Source organism: Thermobia domestica, chromosome 12 (genome assembly GCF_964235325.1).
Source record: "Thermobia domestica chromosome 12, izTheDome1.hap1.1, whole genome shotgun sequence".
Lineage (NCBI taxonomy): Eukaryota > Metazoa > Arthropoda > Insecta > Zygentoma > Lepismatidae > Thermobia > Thermobia domestica.
In genome coordinates, this window is record NC_137465.1 from 308215 (window position 1) to 328629 (window position 20415).

The 20415-nt window shown below is 36.6% G+C and overlaps 1 protein-coding gene across 1 annotated transcript in view; it reads left to right on the top strand.

Annotated features, from left to right (window-relative positions):
* Positions 1-6618: 6618 nt before the first annotated feature.
* Positions 6619-20415, top strand: part of LOC145666291 (uncharacterized) — an 85398-nt gene continuing 71601 nt past the window's right edge. Inside the window, exon 1 of the mRNA XM_081733366.1 lies at positions 6619-6775. The gene's annotated coding sequence lies outside the window, so the exon portion shown is untranslated. The remainder of the gene's footprint in view (positions 6776-20415) is intronic.

Sequence of the window (20415 nt, forward strand, 5' to 3'; positions counted from 1 at the left end):
CCACACTGAGGCCTAGTATGCATCTGAACCTCTCTTGGATAATTTGTTTTCTGCTTTCGAACATTTGACGAGTTCCATCTTTCGTACTCGCTTTCCACTTTTGAAAATCTAATCTATAGGAGATATGAAGGATACACTCAAAAAATCGAATATGCTCATGGAGGATGGAAAGTCCGAACTCCAAATGGAATAGATCTTGTGGCAATTTGTCATTCTCTTAAGATCATTCATTTGCGAAATTTTCGCGCCACAGATGTAACATATCAGGCTTGATGTGTTGGTGATGGCATTGCATATTTTGCCATCAACCATTGATAGTATAAGGGAGTAGTGTACAGTTAGGGTATTGTTTCTTAATGGCTTTAAGCTTTCTATCTGTTTGTTCATATAGTCTCTTTCTTCCTGGGCAACAGTAGCGATTTCGTGAATCCAACGGAGATGAATAGGTCTGCAGAAACTTCTTGATGATGATCTTTCATTTCTCCACACGCACTCTCCTGTTTCATTATCAACCAATCGCAAGGGAACGATCACTGTCATAAATAAACTTGCGTCACTCATGCCACTTTCAGTCCATGTCTGTTTATATTGTGAGTGACCAGAACTCCCGTCAAAACCCCACTTGCAATGCAATATATACGTTTTATCTGTTAATGATGGCCCATTGTCCGACAAAAGTTTGAAATTCGGTTTGCAGTGTGGTCTAGTAACTCTTGAACTTTCACCTCACATTCACTTTCACTTACACTTATATTTTTCGGATATGTTGCTTTTTTTGCTTGCAGAATAGCGTAGTAGCTCGGATATAGCGTGTGACCATGTTTAATTGCCGTGATTCTAATTGCCTGATATAGATGTTTACTTAAGTTCGTAGAGACAATCATCGATAAGGCTTCCTCGTCTGATAGCTTCGTTACTTCTTGTCGTTCCTTTATCCAAGTATCATGAATTCTTTTGCCCCTAGCCGGTGTTGTTGCGGTTACTTCTTGCAACAATTTTGCGGCTTGTTCATCCCCGTCAGATCGCAACTTCATCACCGTAGCATATGCAAGTTCAGGCGTACTTGTATTACTTCTTAACGATTGCGTTTTTCGTCTTTTAGTCCTGTCACACACTTCGTGAAATTCTTTGAAAGGACGTCCAGTTGTTGCTGACGACGGAGTGGAAGGAACATATGTGATTGTAAGATGTACTTCTTGCTTCAACCAGCCCGAATATTTACATACAAAATAACTTTTGTTACTCCGACACTTATTCCAGCGCCAATAATACGGAATAAAGAAATGCAACCTCATTGCATGATACAGCGATTTTGTGGTTTCGCTATCTATATCTAATCCACACTTGTTTTTCACATATTGCACAACACTTTCTTCTTACTGCAATCGGGTCTTCCTTCTGCTTTCTTGTATTTTATCATGCAACTCCAGACGCGATATATGCATATCCATTGTTTACTTCCCCACACTACACAATGCTGAAATACACACTGCAAACACTCGATAGCTTTGTGATAACTACCGTACACACGGCTCTGTCGTTTTCAACGAACTCAGCGTGCTTGCACTGTCAAGCAAACGCTATAACTTACGTGCTTATCTTCTGCTCGTCTCGCCACCTCAAGTGGACACCTTCAATGTCATAATTCCAAGGTCATATTTCCTGCAGTAGACAATGAAACTTATAGAGTTTATTGACAACTATCGACTGTTATCCATGTTTAAATTTCGTGGTATACATGTGTATCCTTTTTTTTAAACTCTACAAGAAGTCTGTAGTACTCCAATACATACGATTACTAATATATGTATTTATTATAATTACTACGATGCAATACACCTTGCTCATTCTAACTATATCATGTACATAATACTATAACAAGTGCATAATAATGACAATATGGCCCCTGATTCTCATGGCTGCTCGGAAAACAATTTCCCAAACTCAAGTCACACATTTGCCAATTTCCTGCAACGAAGCATCTGCCATTTTGGGATGTCTATAATTACCGGTACTAAGAGATAATTCAGTCAATATCACACATTTACAATAAACTTCCGAAAGAAATAAAAACTCAGGACTCTGTTGCTAAATTTAAAAAAGAACTCCAGAAATATTTATTACAACATTGCTTTTACTCGGTAGAGGAATACATGAACTGCTAAGTAAATAGAAACGTTACAGGATGTACAGTAAATCAATATCATTACTTGCTTTTAGCATTACATATTTGTTGGAGGGTTTCTAAATACACTGCAAGTAATAATTGCTAAGTTTATTTTTAACAATGATGTCATGTAAAATGTACAGTGTAATAAGATGTAAGAAGTAAGGCTTAATTACTAACCTAGTGTATGTAATTTTCACTATTATTGTTTCTTTTACTTTTGTATTCATATATAAATGACGTGTGGAGGCCAACGTTTCTTGGCGCAAATATATTCATTTAATTTCCTCTTAACTCGTAAACCAAAGATCACATTTTTTCGGAACCTCTTTCCGCGATTAGAGAGGAACTGGTTCCGTCCCATATTGCCTTGCTCAAATTGTATCCAATCGCCAGACTTTGAATTTGAATTTGAATCTGGAAGGTAGGGACAACGCATGTGACATCTTGGGAAAAAATCACTGCATATTCATAGCGCTGTTTCCCATTATAGAAGAGATTATCCGAAAATTTGATTCCCAGCCCCGAAAACGCAAATATTTTAAAATAATTTAGACATCGTTCGCGGTAACAGTCTGACGACCAGCTATTTAGTGTTTTTTTTTTTTTTTTTTTTTTTTTTTTAATAAAGTACATGAAAAGCAGTTGTTGTCTGTTCCAATGAAGTGAGTATACTATTGATCGAATGTAGCGTATACCCGCGTACTTCCTAAATTTTAGGTAGCTATACGATAGTTTCCAAAAATTAGAGGTGGGTATACGCCGTATACCCGCATATACCCTCCATTAGAATACATCCCTGGACCTTTGTGCATAGCTAAAATAACCAGAAAAGTTATGTCGCTTTTCGTGGAGGTTTGTGTTCAATTGGCCCTGACACGGTGAGTTGAATGCGAAAGGCGAAGGTCAGTTGTTGGTGTGGGTATATCCAACATACTACCAGGTTGTGCGATTCAGTTACACCGTGAACTTACGTAGAGACAGAGTACACATGGGGCCACGTGCTGGAAGACCAAGACATGTACAAAATGAAAGTATTCAGGCAGCAATTAAGGCGAACAGTGGCCAGACATATGAGGAACTTGTACTACAATTCAGTGTGAGTGGAGAAACTATTCAACAGCACCTCTGTCAACTTAGGAAGCACTACAAGTTGGGTCAATGGTTCCCACATGATTTTACTTTGGGTCAGAATGCAACACGAGCAGAAACCTGTTTCTTTACTGTCTCGGAACCATTTCTAAAGAGTGTTTACATGTGATAAGAAGTGGAGCCTGTACGAAGCGTCACGGCGCCGTCATCATTGGTTAGCATCCCATGAACCGGCTCCAAAACAACCGAAACCAGCACTGCACCACAGTGTTACCAGGTCTCCTGATATTCCAGGAGATTTCCTGGTTTTTCAAGTTATCTCCTGGTCTACTGATTTTTCTTTAAAAAGTGTTAAAAACTCCTGGTCTTACGCATAATCCGAAAGCTCTTAGAAAATGTAGACTTTAGAAACCAAAAGGAGTTCTTATCTACAGATGAAATGTACTTTGCACCAAAAGTTATCCTATCCATGGCATCAAGAAATCTCCCAAATTATGGACTGCAAGATTTTTAACTCAGGTGTCTTGAATTATATATTGAAGCAGTACATCAAATTCGAGAGAGATATGAGCTCCTCCGTGGCTAAGCGGTTAGTGTACACGATTTTGGCGTGGAAGGACCAGGTTCAATTCCCGGCGGGACCTTAAGTGGTTCGGATTCCACGTTAATCAGTAGGTCCATGTCTCACATAGCCTTACTGTAGAACGGGACGTTCAACTCAACTCAACTCAACTTGAGAGAGAGATACGCTTCATGATGTCGTCATGAAACATTTGGAAATGATTAGCCCATCAAATGAGATAAAGAAATCGGCACAATCAATTGCTCTTCTCGTAGCTGACTTTCCTAATGATATAGAATAGAGTAAATTGCAACAAGTAGACACAGAATGGCGGTTATTGCGAAACACAGATTTGTAAACTGAAAATGATGTTTCTGTTCAAGAATTTTGGATGCTTGTCAGGAGCGTCATTTCAGATTTTGCTTAGGGGGATTAGATACTATGATATAAGTAAAATTTCGCACATTTCATTGATTCACAACTATTCTATTGATAAAATCAATAAAAATCTCCAACTCAGGGAGGGCGATTGCCCCTCCTCGCCCTCCCTAAATGACTCCTCTGATGCTTGTTAGTTAAAAAGAGTAGATAGTCTAACCAGTTAATATTTCCGAATTTATCCACATTTGTTTTGTCTTTGCTCTGCTTTCCTCAAGTGTCACTGTAGAAAAAGTGTTTTCAATCGTAAATTTGATGAAAGCGAAACAGACAGACTTGATACCCAAACTTTGCCAGGATTGCTGCACACAAGGGCCCTTATGCAGAGTCGTTCTGACGCATGATTAGCGCCATACTAACAAGACCGACTAACATATGTTTCCTGCGGTAGTCAGGCCTTTAGTATGACGCTAATAATACATCAAAACGACTCTGCATAAGGCCGAAGAAGTCTTACTTCTAATAACTCATGCTACGATCCCCTGTGAATCGCTCTCTGACCAGCAGAATCAATGTTGACATGTACGCAGATAAAGATGATTAGCCTTTTATTGGTAAGTATAATCATTGATGGCTTCACTGTTTGACTTGTACAAAAAAAGTGATCATCCTAATTGACATCTTTAGATATTAAGTTGTATCTCCTAGGTTTTTCCTGGATTTTGGATAAGAATTTTCCTGATTTTTCGAAAAATTGGTTGGCAACACTGCTGCACCAGAAGGTTCTACTTAGTGATGGGCACTGGGAATATTCCCGGTGGGAAGGAATTTAAAAAATGGGAATATTCCCGGGTTTTTTCCCTGGCCTATAAATTCCCGGGAAGGAATTTATTTCCATTTCTTTACTTTAACTTCCAAATCATAAGAACCATATGACTAATTAACTAACTAACTAAAACTAGCTCTATGGCCTATGGAACCCGGAGGTTCAGTGCCGCGTTCACAAAAGCTCTCCACTGACTTCTATCCTTAGCTAATTGCATCCAGTTTCTACTTTGTATTCCTATCTCTGCGAGATCCATCTTAATATTGTCCTCCCATATGACTAATACCATCCATCCATATGACTAATTACTTTATTTTAATATATTATGATTTACTTCTAGGTTTTAAAGAATTTGCAGGTGAAAAATTTAAAATTATTTGACGGTACTTTATATAACCAATAATATGATTTTTTAAGTTCCGTTTCCATTTGCACTAAAAAGGTAATTGTTTAGTATTGGGGGGCCAAGACTAGCAAAAAGCAGGATGATTTACGGAAGAAATGAGTTGATAGTGATGTTTAAGTAGTCAAGAAAGTATCGAACACATTTGTTTACGGCAGTATGAGATTTATACAAAACGGAAAGGTAAGTGGAAGTGATGTATGTGAGAAAAGAAAGTGAATTGTTGGTAACGAAGATAGAAAACAACGTGCCATGGGGGGCTCTAACCCGCCTTCATTCGCGAAAGCTCGCTCTGCAATGCTGTCTCAATTTAATGTTGGTAACGTAATTTAACGTATGAAACCATAAAACAGCCTCATCGGAATAGAATATCGCAAAAAAGTAGATGAAATAGCTGCCCCCCCCCCAATGCTAAACAAAATTAGCAAAGTACTAATTTACAAATGATGATAAAAAACAATTTTGTAAAATAATTTAGAATTATGTAGAAATAGAGATGAAGTGCTATTAATAAACCCTGAACCACCATTAGTAATATACGTCACTCTGTCTCCTCTCTCTGACTCCAATTTCTGAAGAGGTACTCGGACTTCTTTTACATGTGAATTAACGTATACAATTTCGAGAAATAGGTTTAATGAAAGGCCCTGTATGGCAATGTTACGTGCTAAAATATAAAGATAAGTAAGTATCTTGCAAATTTTGTGAACATAAATATGTATGCGCAAAGGTTGATAAATTGGTGATACATGTATCTTCTGGCATTTACCCAATCTAATTGGTTTATAACATTTATAAATTTAATGTGTTTATAATATCAATAGTAGAGTCAAGTTGAGCAAATCCACTTATATATAAATTTAAACTGTTACTATATATTTTTTCACACATATTTAATTGATAGAACATATTGTAAATAAATATACATTTATGCGCACTCTCTAAATATAATAAAGTGTTAATAAAGTAACACAATACCGTTCAGAATATACATTTTAAAGAATCCTCTGTGGACAACAGTAATAATATGGTGTGATATAAAAATTAATTCAACTTTGAAATCATAATATAGTAATAGAATGCAATTTTCTTTCTGATTGAACATAAATTCCCGGATAAATTCCCATTTTGGGAATCTTCCCGGGAATATTCCCGAAAAATATATTCCCGGGAATTTATTCATCACTAGCTAGCACTGCATGCAATTTATTAGCTGGCAATATTGCAAATCATAAAAAAAAGAGAGAGAAAGAGGGGAAAAATTGGAATGATTGAAGTTGTAGCAGGTTATTTTCTATATAGCATGGGTGAATTACAAAGTTCTTTCTCCCGATTCTATATTTTCAGGTTAGTATTACTCGTTTAGCGTTAATTCTTTTATAAAGTCAAAGGATTTTTTTTTAGTTTACGCCCCAGCCTGGCACATATAAGATCTCCAGTGTTACTTTACAAAATAAAGCTGAACGAGCGAAGGAGGTTAGGAAGGTTCTACATTACTGGTCCCCCCATGTAGGTTAGTAGCTTGGTGGGTTTCTTTCTGTGCTAAAGTTTATACATTTAATCTACACAGTATTGCCGAGCGAGCGAAGGCGAGCAGAGCCCCGCAGGGCACGTTGTTTCCTGTCTTTATTACTGCTCAATGGGAAGGGGGACCAGTAATGTAGAACCTTGCCAAGGAGGTTACTAGCTCAGCAGGTTGCTAATAGAAACTAGAAATGCCATCTCACCGAGTCAGGACAGGGCGAAGCAGGTAACATGCCAAAGTAGAGATGCGTGTGTAGAGAGAAAGAGCGATAGTGACGGTGGGTATAAACACGAACGAGGATATTAGAAATACACATGTTGCCCATCATACTTAGGGTGACCAACCGTCCCGTAAAAACAAGATTGTCCCGTTTTTTCACAACCATTCCCGGTGTCCCGAAAAATTTCCCCGGACACTTACAAGAAAACTAGTTGTAAGTGAAATAATGTTTAAAAGCTAGAAAAATCAAATAAAGGGAGTTGGAATCCGATGCTGAGAGTAATTTGTTATAAATTCTGTCGGTGACAGATTTGGTTGATTGACAGATATTGATGAATGTTTTATATATTTTAGTAATGCGTTCAAAATTTCATTTTTTGTTAGTTGCTTATACTTATTTGTTATTTAATTAATTCCACAACCTTCCAATAGGTTTTATAATGAAAAAGTGTAAATTTGCCCCTTTTTTGCATGTGTGAGAGAGAAAGAGAGAGAAAAAAAGAGAACGGAGATGCAATAATATATATTTAGGGGAGCAACCTATCCAAAAGTAAAAAGTTGTCCCGTTTTTTCTAGTTGACGATTTGGTCACCCTAATCATACTTGATGTCTTAGCTGTCGGATAAGTTTAAAGATCTTAGAGCAAGGATGGTTAAGTTACTGTTTGTATGTTGCATTTATAAGTACCTTAATGTAGGTTTTCTCAGTAATACAAGTTCTATACCACTTACAGTGGTTTCACACACAAAACAGTATACCTATAAAATAAAATACAGTGTTTGTACAGTGCAAAATTACTTCGCCGGCTTAAAACAACGTTTAATACTATTATCTTGCATACGGATTTACATATTTCAACCTAGAAATAGCATTTGTAATGATTTTACAATAATAATCCTACACCTGTAAACACAATGCAGCTAGGTTGCGTACTGTTCTCAGTCGCTTGTACAAATTTGTTTCTTTGAAATATCTTTATACAGTGTTCAGTTTTACGTAGAAATTTTGCAAACAGATGTTTTAACGTTGAACCTCCTCCATTAATAATGATGGTGATAATCATATAATTAATGTGTATTTTCTTCTATGTGATTGACCTTTATTTCTTAATTTTTTTTCCTACTTCAATACTTTCCCTTACATGTTTAGCGTAACGCTAATTTTGAATGTTCTATTCGTGTGAGATTTATGGGAATGACAGTGGAATTAATATGAATTATGTTTTTCAACGAGGAATTTCTTACTTGTTATTTAACTTAGCGTGAGTTAAGTACTTTTACCATATTTCATGTTTTGCGCAAAAAGAACAAAGTTGATGCATGTACACTTCTGTCTATAATGAGAAAAATATTATAAAAGACCTTGTGGGAAGTTTTGTCTTCTTTCCTATGCACATACAAATTTCCTTTCCAACGAATATCATTACAAGTTGTTGATACACAATGCATTGCGGCAAAAAATGACGACTACTAGAGAACACGTATTTACTACACTAAGTGAAGGCATGAAAACGACAACCAAATAAAGACCAAAGTGGAAATCTACGGGAGACGCAAAAACAAAACAAGATAAAAATATAAACTGTCAGAGTGATAACAGGGTAAAAATCTAAACAGTCTATATGTATATTCAATATAAGTGCTACAACCTGGTTAGGATTATGGGAAACTCTGACTTGCACTAGGTACATATAGTTGTAGAAAAATGCTTTATTTCTTATTATTATAGAAATATAAATTGTAAATGGGTATATCTGTTTTTCACTCGAATTCCAGTTTCCACGCAGTGAAGATTGGCATCCCTTCGTTTATATATTTGGAACATATTAAGCCTACAATCAGCTCACATCTTGCAATTTTTTGGTACTTATTGCAAGACAGCTGGAGTACGCTCGAGCTGCGCTGTTCAGATTTACTTCACTAGTTTCTTCCATTTTCTTCATACCGACAAAACCATATATACCAATATGTTCTATTTCCTGTGAGTATCGGGAGAGGATACGCGAATATTTTGGTCATTGTACTGAAACACCTTGCAAGTAGATATTTAACACGACTTGTCTGCTATCCTTATGTTCCACACAAAGTTGCCAAGAAATTACCAAATCCTTCCCCATGTTTAGCTGTACTGCTATAAAGCGAAACTTTTTGGTTGTTCTTTGAATACCATTCCTCCGGTACATAAACATAATCTTTTAGGCGCCTGTGCTTTTCATCTGTGCAATCTATCTGTCACATGAGAGAAACGAGTGTTCTCGTGGTGAATGATGATGAATTATATTTTAAATCTGTTAGTAGCAGCAAGTAAGGACAAATACTTGTCGATAGTTACGTTTTTGTTTCGTCTTTCACAGTTGTCTGTAAAAATATACAGCTTTCATACTAGGGTCCAAAAAAGTTTTCAGTACGATGCTTGAGAAAAGACAGTTTCATTTGCTTTTTTTTTCGACAGTTTCATCATACGCATACTTTTTTTATACCTCTGTCTTGGCGGAATAAAGGCAGTAATTATAGATCCATATTTGTTTACTGTAGAATATTCCTTCAACCGAGAGAACAGGAAGGAGAAAGTTCTCCTGATGGTCTAAACATAAAACATCGTTCAATGGATCTCCCTTGGCTTGCTTGTATCAGTCTTTCCAGTTATTATAAGTAGTCAGTATACATCACAAGTAGAACATACATCACTGTGTGGTTTATGAAAACCTAAGTTGAATCTGGTGTGAGAAACATTATAATATTCGTACGAGATTTCTGCCTTACATTTTATTCCTCGGGAAATATAGAAAACATCTGCTTTGTGTTTTTCCAAGCAATGTTCGTCCATTTTCTTTACATTAAGATCAGGTTGTACATATTCTCTCCGCGAATCTTCGAGAGTTATGTGATTTCCTGGTAGGAAAAGATTTCCTGTGTCCTATATTGGTCATAATTGACGCACTATATGATCTGGCTTTTTTAACCGTGGAACCCTCAGATTTCCTCCCTTGTGTGTCAGGTGTGCTAGCCCTTTTTTGCAGCAGGCAAGCCTTTCAACTCTACTATTTTTTTAAGTCAAACCACACAACCCACCCTTATAAACTTGATATTCTCCACCGTCCACGCTTATGTAATATTTAAATGATGCATTTCTCATCTCTTCAATCACATAATCTTTTTGTGATAGATTACTCCGTCTCTTCAATATGAGATCAGCACACCATCGTTAGATATAAAATCGTACTAGGGCTTTAAGTAGGCATGTTGCAATTTTTTATCATTGAGATTATTAAAGTCTTCCAATATCTTATCCCTTGTTGAACTGAAAAATGTAGAGTTCACTTATTCTTACAAGAACAGTTTCTGGAAATACGTCATGGCATCGGCTTTCCTCTATTAGCTATATACGGTTCCCCACTGTTATGATTCCGTTTACGAACGTTCTGCTTCCGTTTCTCCACATTTTTCTTCCGTTTTCTTGTTTTCTGCATTACAGTTATCGCATCACAATCATCACTTCCACTTGGATTAAAATCTGGGTCGCCATCTTGTCTAGAAAACTATCACAACTTATTGCCGACATAACGCTGTGCTTGTGGCGTAAGGACTGTACTTGCGTGTTCTTCTGCTTGCAAGTACACAGAACATGTTACTGCTAGCGAAGATAGCCCATTCATTTTTATTAACAAAGAGAACGGAAACCGGATATATCTGGTCTTTTTCTGATTCCCATTCTCAACAACAAACCACCTAAGTTTTAAATCCCTCTGGTGGGGAAATGCGTAAGCACATATATCTTCTTGTCACACCACTCAACGACAGACCCAAGAGCACAAATTCGAATTGGTTGCAATCCAATTTTTGCGAAATTGGTCTTTATCTGGTTGTCGTTTTTATGCCTGTAATTATGATGATTGAAGTGATATATATTGCAAAACTCTGTCGCATATAGGATGTAGGTAGAACGAGGTAATAAAAAGAGTGTTCGGAATCGACTCCCACTACCGGCTTAGTAAAAGCAGTATTTTACATAAATACTACAAAGATATATTCTCTATACTTGTGAGGTTAGAAACACGTAGTCTTTGACCGGGAGATCGCAGACAGGATTTCCACAATGGTCCGAAGCAGGGTAGGCCTAGTGGCGATAGGTTTCACCAAAGCTCCGTGACAAGCAGTGAGGAGGTTTGGTGCTCACAGAGCCCCGAGCAGGCTCCCAAGATTCCCAAGAGAGCCCCGAAGCAGGCTAAGCCAGGAGAAAGGAAAAGCCGAGTCCCGAAGCAGACTAGAGGTTTGGGGTTAGGTTACTCCTAATGTTCCGAAGCAGACAGTAGGAGGAACACCAGAGAACTGGTACTGGTCCGATGACAGCTGCCGAAATTATAGATCCCCAAACGGCGGTGGCGCTGTTGCTAAGATGTCACCATCTGCCTTGTCGAAGGAGCTAGGAGTCTTTCGTCTGTTGGTTCTTGTAGATCCACGATGTGCGTAGTATCTTCGCGTAAAATGTGGTGGTGTTTATAAACATAATAGTAAGATGTTCTTTGTACAGAATACCACGTGCGATATTACACTCCCTGGCTTGTTTAAAAAATAAGCCGAAAGATTATTTTTCTTCTTGTGGGTGTAGCGATACTAAGAGATCACATATAGAAAAAATTACTAAAAGCATTGATAATACTATGTACACTTAGCACTAGAAGCACGGAGCGGTAAATTTGACCGTTTTTTCTAACTTTTCCTATTGCTGTTCTATAACCATTTTACTTAGAAATCTGAAAGACCTTGACTTTTTATCATTTATAGAGTAGACTATGTGTAAGAATTTTGAAGACTGTCAGGTCATTAGGGGGAAGCGCTATGGCGCAATTACTCCAGAAGGACGAAGCTGTCATTTTGACCGCTTGCTTATACTGACACTGAAAACATTTTCTTTGCACATAATAGTCCTAATTTCGTTGGGATTGTGGTGTGTGAAGTCACTTTATTGGAATAACACTTTGCGCGCGCTCGGACTTACACACAGATTTTATATGCTTTGTAGCTACTACGATCCCAGTTTCCAGATATATTGAAAAGTTGATCACTAGATGTCCTTGTTACGAAAATTTCTGATATCCATTGTAAATTTAAGAAATTGTATACCACTGACGTTTACAAAGACAGTAGCGATCACACACTGACAGTATATAAATGCAAGAGAAAGAAGATTGTAGTTATTTCCAGTACTATGTATAAGGTAGTTCGTGTGTCACGAGATAAGAAGAAACCTGACACTGTACTTTATTGCAATAAAACAAAATTTGGTGTCGATGTCGTTGACCAGATGCTTCGGAAATTTTCTGTAAAATCACCCAGTAGGAGGTAGCCGGTTCATGTGTTTAATAATGTGATGGATATAGCATGTCTCAATTCCTGGATTGTTTATAAGGAAGTAACAGAAAGATATATATATATATAAGAAGAGAATTCCTGAGACAGCTCGCTGAACGTCTGACTAAAGCTGAGTATGTACAGGACGAGAGTGACAGTTTCTCGGGTGATGATGAGTAACCATAATGCAAGATGAGAAAACAATGGCAACTTCTGCTATGTAATGGCAATAATACTACGGATGTGTGCAAGATAGTAAAAAGTGTGTCGGTAAAATCAGAATGCAAGTGTTTTTGTAAGAAGTGTGTTTCTCATTGAGCGTTCAGTTTGAAAGAGAGACTGCGACAGAAAAGTGATTGATTTATGTGTAAACTGTTTCCGTATAAAAGGAAAACTGATTTCCATCACTACACAATAGATATTCTTTGGTGAATTAAAGTATTTGAAAATTAATTATAATATAGTTGTACTCTTATAGTGAAAAAAAAAAACAGTTTCTTGCAATGACTGTTATAATTTTGCAGACAATACAAGACATTGCGGTAATCTAGAACTCTTACCTCCAAATTTCCTTTGCAAAGTATCATTTTTAAATGATACTTCAAAATTCAGTCTAAAATAAATATACAGCGCTAAGATTTTAAAAAAAGTATTATATTCCTTATCGTAGGAATGTATAACATATCTGTATACATTACATACTTATAACACTATAGTAAAAGTACATTCTAGTATACTATGTAGAAATTTTTATTTCTAGTTCTTGTTATAAGGCAATTAAAAAAATAAAAATTATTAGCAAATTTGAAATCGGATGCCATAAAATAATACCACATAAGATATCCAATAAATGACCAATAACCCGCTTTCACTTTCATATATAATGTAGTGGTCAAATTGACCGCTTAGTCCTTAGTTAGGATAAACTTTCCCAGTCCTCCTAGTGTTAAAAAATTCACTTTTTGAAGCACTATTAAGGCAGTGGAAGAAAGGATTAAACAGTTATGCCCTAGACACAGCCAGGATCGGTGCACGTTAAATTAAGATTGTCACTTCACTTCCCTCGCGGAAGGGCTGTTTTAAGCGTTAGCGCTTGTTTGTGCTCCACTATGTATATTAGCTGACTAATGGTGAGAGGTGTTGAAGTCTCTGAAATCGTTCGTCCGTTAGAAGTTTGAATACTATTAAATGTGTCCATTTATATTGGTGGAGATATATCTAGGAGGGGTCGGTTGAATGTTTTTGGTTCCGAGCCAAGACTGCGATATAGTGGGTATAAGATCAAAAGAGTTGCGAGTACTAACAAAGTTGCAATTATCAGAGGAATATAAAGAAGCTTTATATTGGAAAGTTCGTGAAGTGAACGGCGTGATTTCTTGGTCATCCTCTATAAGGTGTAAGGTTTCTAAAAGATTTGCACTAAACATTTGTATTTAAATAAAAGAATCCAACTTTTACATGCCAATGATGATGATAATGATGAACTTTGAGTCCTGGACATACTTTATAATGTAACTGTGATCATGATTTTTTGAAATATCCTCTATATTGTGTATGTTGCATAATGTCAGTGACAATATGTAGCCCAAAGTGAAAAAAGAAAATCGAGGAAAAGAAGAATTATAGGTTACTGATCGTTCTATAGATAATTTGCCTTGAAATATGGAAGTGTGATCTCGGCATTCTTTCATTCAGTGTGGAATAATGAATCAGCTTTTTGTAAATAACACAGAATAGCAAGTGTTTGTATCGTAAAGAAAGGTTATTTATCTAACTGACAAGGAAAGTACTTGGGCTCGAACGCATCAACACGCACAAAAAGGAGGGCATGTGTAATGTGACCACACCAGAAGCAAACAGTGATGTCCCTTTTTCTGCAAGATGGTGTAAACGTCCGCAAGAGCAGGGCAAAGTAAAGCACATGCCATAATTACGGAGCGTTATAAAGTCTGACTCCAGGCCATTTTTGCGGAAACGGTTTGGTGGATGGAAAAATCGGCGAACAGGTATTTCATTATTTTTAGGGGTCCCACATGAGCTTTGGTGGGCGAGCTCCCTAGGATTGGCGCCCTTGCTGCCTACCATTTTGTAAGGGTAAGCGTAGAAACTCGGGATTTGCTTCATCTTGTTTTTTTTTTTTCATAGTACTTTTCCAACGATATACTACTTGAACTCCTTACCATTTGAAAATTTTGGTTGACTTTGCTTAGGATCTTCCAGGCGACTCTGCAACACAACTTTTTTTTATTCAAAATGTGTGCCCCTAAAAATAGTGGGATACGTGTTCGCCAATTTTTCAATCGACCCAACCCTTCTGCGCAAAAATAGTCCGGCATCCGACTTTATAACGCCCTCTAGTTATGGCATGTGCTCCATTTTGCCCTGTTCTTGCGGACGTTTACAACATCTTGTAGGAAAACGGACATCACTGTTTGCTACCAGGGTGCTCACATTACACATGCTCTCTTTTTTGTTCGTATTCATCCGTTCGAGCCCAAGTACTTTCCTTGTAAGTGCTTGTCTTAGTGTTTCTTTTATCGAGTGGTGAGTAGTGACTTTTTTTCTAAAGTAAAAGGTAATAATGATTAAACTGTTTTATGCTATACAATGTTCTTAGCCAATTGAGTTAAATGATTTAGATGTGTTTATACTTATCCTGTTCTTCTCTATTCGTGCTGCTAATTAAAAGAAGAGAAATATTTAAAAGATGAGCTGTGAATGTCAGATTCTATCCTGTATCTTTCGTCTTGCGGTCCACCTTCGCTGATTTTTTTTTTTCGTTTAAATGTCTTCACTCGTATAGTAAAAAGTATTTAATTATCCTTTTGCAAAGTTTCACCTGTTTTCATAATAGAGCTTAATTCTGTCCACAGAAATTCCCGGTATGGGTTGATGGTAAGAAGCAGGGAATTTATAAATGTTAGGATTAATTCTTTCAAGTATAGTTACTTCACCGACAAATTTATAGAATACATCTGGTTTTTCAAACTGACGGTTTGCATAGGACACAAGAACTTTTTGTAGTTTCTCAAAGCTAGTTTGTTTATGCTTTGCATCATATTATTTCTTTTGCTTCTCATAGATTGCAGCTAAATTGTCTTTCACAATTCCCCTTATCCTGTTCAAGTGTTCTCGGTCTACACATAATGTTGGAGTCAATGCAATTGGAATATCAGAAAACATTCTGGGTTCGTATCCATGTAATAAGAAAAAACTCGAATACATGGTTCCAGCCTGGATGAAGGAGTTAATCGCGAAAGTTATATATGGATGAGCTTCGGCCACTGATTTCGATTTTCCTGTACAAAAACTTTAAAAGAATTCTGTATAATTCTGTAGGATGTTTCCACTACACCCAAAGTTTTGTGATCGTATGCAGGAGAAAACTTAAATTCAAAGTTATACAGCTTTGCTAAGTTTTGTAGTCTCTTTGTCTAAATAGAGGTATGAAAAAGCTCCATGATTTCGTATATGAGAAATTGTATGCTGTAATTTTATCTACAACCTCTGTAACACAGAAACGCGTAGACATTTCATTTGCAAGAAGTATGTGTTTAAAGTTTCCTTGCCCTACTCGTATTTTTCCAATTGAATCATACTGCCACGCAATAGCAATAGCTCAAACAGGATGATGGGGAAATTGGTCAGATGGTTTAGTTGGTAGCTTTTTAAGTTTCTGGCAGAGAGTACACGCCCTTATTTTGTTTGCTATATATGCTTTCATATTAGGGAAATTAAATTTTCGCAATGCCCATTGATAAGTTTTAGTGTACCCAAAATTAGGCGCCAACGGGTTATTGTGAATAGCATTAAACCATTTGTTTATTAAAGATTTTGGTATGAAAGCAAATATAAGTCTCAATGGAGGATGTTTGTGTGTCCTATATAATAATCCATTTTTAAGACAGAAATAGCCTATTTCGCGGCACGGAGTGCTGACATTTTATTAGGTTCCTTATTTTCTAGCACAGTGATGATATTCGAAAATGAAGTGTCCTTTCTTTGCTCTTTAACCTAATTAGGTAGTGCCATGAATTGGTCAATTTGAAGGGTCTGTTACAATGAGTGAGACAAAAAAACTTTAATGTCCTCAGTGTCAGAAAAATTGTCACTTTCGTGTTCTTCGTTACGTTCTATGTCCTGTTTCTGTTCTAAGCGATCCAAAATATCTGCTTGATGCTGCAAACTTTAATAGGGTGTATTTCAAAATTGTAGTCTGCTAAAAATATCTTCTAACGAGTGTATATCCTACTTTGTCGGGCTAAATGTTCAGTGAAGTCAGGCACTTAGCGTCAATAAATAACTTGTTTTTTCTATTTAGTAGAAAATATCGAAATTTTCTAATATATATAAAGGGCTATAGTTTTTCCTGCCAGGTTGAAGCCTTGCGCTCTCTTTTAGTAAAACGCCTACTGCAATAAGAATCGACACGTTCCCGGTTTGTTTTAGGGTTATAGCAAGCCAAAATTCCACCTACCGAGATTGATGATGCATCAGAGTACTAACGGATTTCCACAAATGGGTCGAAGTGAAATAAGGATGGGGCCTGAATTATATCTGTTTTAAGTTTCTCGAATAACTCGTCATGTTGTGATGTCTACTTAAACTTTGAATTCTTTTCTAAAAAAACTTGAAACGGCTCCACTTTTTCAGTAAAACTTTTAATATTGGCTCTCAAATAAGAGCAGTCAAAGAAAAACCTGTATGGCGAGCTTAGTTGTGTGCTTTTTTTAAATTCCATACCTTATTGACACTTATGGGAGAAATTTTTATTTCTTTACCACTGATTAAATTGTAGTACGACTAATTCTGAGTACAACAGGTGGGTCTTATTTGGGCTAGCTCTAAAATCGTGTTTTCATAGCCTCTTGAAAAGAAATTCCAAGTCCGATAATTGCTGTTTCCAATTTTTACTCCCTATTATGAGGTCATCAGCGAACGAAGTAATACGAGGTGGTAAACCCTCCAGAAGCATGCGTACCGCTATAGTTAGTCTTTGTGATGAAGTGATATGTCCCATGACGCAGCGTTCAAATTCATACAACTTCCTGCTATGCTTGACTCCAAAAGTCGCGTATTTCTGGCTATTAAGGTAAATGTGAAAAGACATCCCTATATTTATAAAGTAAATTGTGTACAGCGTTTTTCTGTTCTTCCGTTAGGTCCAGGTTTATGTCAAAAAGTTTGATATCAAAGAATGGTGCAGTTTTATGCAATTATCCTGTATTTCCTGTTCTGATCTATAAAATGTTTCATCATTTTGGTTGCTTAATTGTTGATCGCCCTGTATATCAAACTCTTGCAGATCATCCTCACCGTATGCAATTGGTGTATTTTTCGCTAACGTTATTGCCTGTTAAGTCGGATTATATATCAGCAGTGTGAAATTGTTTCTTGGTACTTTGGTAGGTAAAGTCTGCAATCCGTATCTATCTAATATATTCTCAAGTGGAGAAACAAAGAAATACTCATCCGATTCTTAATATAAATAGGAAGAAATAAATGCGTCCTTGCTAGGATAGTAACTTTGGGAGTGGTAAATACATCAGCTGATGTATGCTGTATTACTGAATTAATTGCATTCGGCGATAGTTCTTCCTATGCATCCACTTCGCTTGGACACGTCGGTGGCCGTGGCTTCCTGTATACATGTATTACGTTGCAAGTCAATTTTAGCTTTTAAACGATTTAAAATATCTTCACCAAATAAAGCTAAGAATTCTCCATGTTTCAAAATTCGAAAGTAATGAAAAAATGCTGTTGTACCCAATTTTAAATTTAATTAGAGCAATGTATCGCAAATTTACAACGGAATTCTCAATTCCTCTAAGGTTGGTATTAAAAGGGATTAATTGCGTATTTGGAGGAATCATTGATTTCGGCCAAAGTCTGAGACAGCTTCCTGTATCAATTATTACATGGTATTTTTCTTTATTAATTACACTAGTCGACAAAAAAATACTTTTTCTCTGGCACACGGAAAAAAATACCTGATTCTAATAGAACTCTTCACGTAGAATTCGAATCTGCAATCGGTTTTCCTCAATCACCCTCAGTTTCCCATGACAGTGGGATTTTCGGGAAATTTCCCCTCAAATTCCTTTTTTTCTTTTTTACAATTTTTGTGCCTGTAGCTCGGGTACCCTTAGGTATATAAACGCACAAATTATATTATGTTAGCTTGATTTATACGTAGCAAGCCCTCTAAGTTTCATAAGAATCCCATTATTCTTTCTAGAGAAAAAAGCATAGTTACATAAAAATATGCTTTGTGTACTGTTCATTTTATCATATTCATTAGTGCAGATAAAATCATATATAACTTCCACGAAAATTACAATATAAGCATGGTTTATATCTCATTGGATTTGAAATAAAACATATTTTCAATGATGTATACACAGTGTCACCATTTTATGTCTACTTAATAAATAATACAAAAGAAGTGAGTGGTATCTTCTTAGTAAATGAACACTTACTCACCTTAAATAAAATGTTTTAGTTGTCGACTTTTTTCTGTGTTTGGCTTCTGGAACATCTCTTTTGAGTGTCCAACGGTAATCAGCTAGAATTTTTGAACTCCATTGTCCCTGGTATATCTTCTCCATGGAGGAAATGTCCTGATGAAAACGTTTCCCATGCTCATCACTAACAGCACCAAGGTTTTCAGGAAAGAAATCCAGGTGGGAGTCTAGAAAGTGAACCTTAAGGGACATGTTGCAACTCATTTCTTTGATTGGTTCCAGGTTATCACTCACAATTTCGCGATAATTTGGGGCTTTCTGGGTTCCTAAAAAATTCTCTGTTAAACATTTAAATGAACACGAAGCTGCTTTCTCACCGGAGATCCTCAAATTTTTGGTCACGAATCAAACATCTTTTTTGGGGGCCTACAAAAAATCCCTTCCTTGATTTTAGCGTCCCCGAGAAAATTTTTCCTTGAGGCAATAAAATCCTTCATTACTTTTGTCCATTGCCTTAACAGATTTTTTGAAGAGCCCCAACTTTATGTGAAGAGGAGGTAAAATTATCAGGGCTCACCAGTGAGGAATAAACAACATTCTTCTGTCCAGAAGTTAATACACGCTTTGGCCATTCCATCTTCATGTAATGCTCCGCTTTGTTCCTGCTGTCCCGTTACCAAAGGAAACAACAATATTTCGTATAACTAAGCTGCAAACAAAGAAATAACTTTTAAATCACAGCAAACGGTCCACTTTTATTTCTCATACTGAATTCTTTCTAACACTATTTTGACGTTTCATAGGTTTCCTCCATATTAGCTGCATAAGTCAAAGAATTGAAGGAAATTTGTTGCCATTGTGCAAAAGGACAGCCTTCAACCTAGTTTTGGAAGAGTCAATAAACAATCTCCACTCTGTATTTATATGTGCATGTCCGAGTGTATCCATCACAGCACAGACATTATTACAATACATTAAATCATTTTCTTGATAATAGTAGTTTTGAAACTCTGTATGACGGTTTCGAAAAATACACACTTTAGTGTCACGATGGAGCAGATTCCAGCCTTTAAGTCTAGAAGCAAGAAATACTGCCTGTATCTTGGAGAGTTTTAAATCCCGTACGAGGTCATTGAATTCACCCTGAGTTATCAGATAGGGATCCAATGTAGATCTGACTCCTACATAAGTAGGATCATCTTCTTTATTTGGAACTTCAGTAGTTGCCTCAAGTACGTATTCCTCATTTACCGTAAGATGAGGAGGTACTGGAACAGGTAATTCTGCACTGTGTGGAACTGGCCTAATTGCTGATGGGAAATTAGGGTACTGTACTGTATCTAAATACTGTGTGGTTAGATTTACTGGTTATTCCTTTTATCTGTGTCATACAAAAGTAGCAGTCTGAAGAATAAACTCCCTCCAGAT